Source organism: Dasypus novemcinctus, chromosome X (assembly GCF_030445035.2).
Source record: "Dasypus novemcinctus isolate mDasNov1 chromosome X, mDasNov1.1.hap2, whole genome shotgun sequence".
Lineage (NCBI taxonomy): Eukaryota > Metazoa > Chordata > Mammalia > Cingulata > Dasypodidae > Dasypus > Dasypus novemcinctus.
In genome coordinates, this window is record NC_080704.1 from 68118984 (window position 1) to 68121776 (window position 2793).

Sequence of the window (2793 nt, forward strand, 5' to 3'; positions counted from 1 at the left end):
CTGCACCTCATATACATTGGTTCACATCATGGCCCATACTCTCCTCTATTCCATCATGTAGGCCCTGTGAGGATTTACAATGTCCGGTGATTACCTCTGAAGCACCATCCAGGGCAGCTCCATGTCCCGAAGACGCCTCCACCTCTCATCTCTTCCTGCCTTTCCCCATACCCTTTGTCCATTATGTCCACTTTTCCCAATCCAATGCCACCTCTTCTATGTGGACACTGGATTGGTTGTGTCCATTGCACCTTTATGTCAAGAGGAGGCTCAGATTCCACCTGGATGCTGGATGCAATCCTCCCATTTTCAGTTGTAATCACTCTAGGCTCCATGGTGTGGTGGTTGTCCTTCTTCACCTCCATCTTAGCTGAGTGTGGTAAGTCCAATAAATCAGATTGTAGGTGCTGGAGTCTGTTGAGGCTCAGGAACTGGCTATCACATTGTCAGTCCAGAGATTCAAATCCCCTAAATATATCTTAAACCCCAACATTAACTGCACCTCCAGCACATTAGCATGAAAGTCTTATGAAGGGAGATCCCATCTGAGTCCAGATTCATCACACATAAACACCATTTCCAAAGAGGGGCCATCTGCCCTGGTAGTTAACCCCATCGGCCATGACCATAACTCCCATGGGTCTCTTTAGCCCTCAAAGGAACCAATATCTGGGGGTTGTATCTGCTTTATCTGTCTCTCTGACTCTGCTCAGTTGTGCATGAGGGCAAACCTTCTGCCAGCCTCCAGACTCTTTTTTAGAAACTCGTAGCCATATAAACTCATTTCTCCTTTCCATTTCCCCCTTACTTTAGGTCAAACAGCATTTTAAAGTCATGGTATTTTATGTAGACATGGATATTCTGCTGATCCGCATTGAACCTTCCGTATAAGGTCATTTTCCAGTTGCATCATCCGTTGGTAATACTGCTTTTTCTACATCCCATAAATTTGGGTATGTTGTGTTATCATTATCATTTGTTTCAAGGTAGTCATTGATTTTTTTTGACATTTCCTCTTTGATCCACTCTTTTTCTAACAGTGTGCTGTTTAATTTCCATATCTTGGTGTGAAGTCTGCGCCAGTGGCCCTTGCACATTTCCAGCTTTACTCCACTGTGGTCAGAGATATTATTTTGTATGATTTTGATTTATCTGAATTCATTAAGCCTTTCTTTGTGGCCTAGCATATGGCCAATCTTGGAGAATGATCCATGTGCACTTAGAAAAATGTATATATGTACTCGCTTAGGCAGCACATATACTAAAATTGGAACGATACAGAGAAGATTAGCATGGCCCCTGCGCAAGGAAGACACGCAAATTCGTGAAGCATTCCATATTTTTTCAAGAAATTCTAAAGGGAGTTCTGCAGGAAGAAAGGAAAAAACAGGAAAGGCAGAGTTGGAGGAGAGTATAAGACCAACAACAACAAAAAAAAAGACAAAAAAAATATACAAACAAAATATGACAAACACAAATCCAATCAAAATATGGCTAACACAAATAATTCCTTGATAGTAATAACACTGAATGTCAACGGATTAAATTCACCTATCAAAAGATTCAGACTGGGACATTGGATAAGGAAATATGACCCATCCGTATGCTGTCTAAAAGAGACACATCTTAGACCCAGAGATGCATGGAGATTGAAAGTGAATGGCTGGAAAACAATCATACAAGCTAACAATAACCAAAAAAAGGCAGAAGTAGCTATATTAATATCAGACAAAATAGACTTTAAATGCGAAACAATTGTGAGAGACAAAGAAGGATACTACATTTTAGGGAAAGGGAAAATCTGTCAAGAAGATCGAACAATCATAAATATCTATGCCCCTAACAAGGGTGCCTCTAAATATGTCAGGCAAACGCTGGAAAAACTAAATGAAAGAATAGATACATCTACAATTATAGCGGGGGATTTTAATACACCACTATCAACTCTGGACAGAACATCTCAAAAGAGAATCACCAAAGAAACAAAACATCTGAATAGTATATTAGAGGAGCTGGATCTAATAGACATATATAGATCGCTACACCCAAACACAGCAGGATATACATTTTTCTCAAGTGCACATGGATCATTCTCCAAGATAGATCATATGCTAGGCCACAAAGAAAGGCTGAACGAATTCAGAAAGATTGAAATCATACAAAACATTATCTCTGACCACAGTGGAGTCAAGCTGGAGATTCGCAAGGGACAGAAGCACAGATTTCACACCACGATTTGGAAATTAAACAGCACACTCTTAGAAAAACAGTGGGTCAAAGAGGAAATCTCAAAAGAAATCAATGACTACCTTGAAACAAATGATAATGATAACACAACATACCAAAATTTATGGGATGCAGCAAAAGTAGTACTGAGAGGGAAGTTTATAGCCATAAATTCATATATCAAAAAAGAAGAAAGAGCAAAAATTGAAGAACTAACTGTACATTTGAAGGAATTAGAAAAACAACAACAAAGTAACCCAACAGGAAGAAGAAGGAAGGAAATAACAAAGATAAGAGCAGAACTAAATGAAATAGAAAATAAGAAAGCACTTGAACAGATAAACAAGACCAAGAGCTGGTTTTTTGAGAAGATTAACAAAATTGACAAACCTTTAGCGACACTAACAAAGAAAAAAAGAGAGAAGATGCAAATACACAAAATAAGAAATGAGAAAGTCAATATCACCACTGACCCCACAGAAATGAAGACTATCATAAGAGGATATTTTGAAAAGCTATATTCCAACAAAAATGACAATCTAGAGGAAATGGACAAATTCCTAGAAA

General features: G+C 38.6%; 1 non-coding gene across 1 annotated transcript; it reads left to right on the forward strand.

Moving 5' to 3' along the window:
• Window positions 1-1237: 1237 nt before the first annotated feature.
• On the forward strand, window positions 1238-1344 carry LOC111762906 (U6 spliceosomal RNA). Its single transcript, XR_002795903.2, has one exon. It is a non-coding gene; the product is annotated as a U6 spliceosomal RNA (small nuclear RNA).
• Window positions 1345-2793: the final 1449 nt, after the last annotated feature.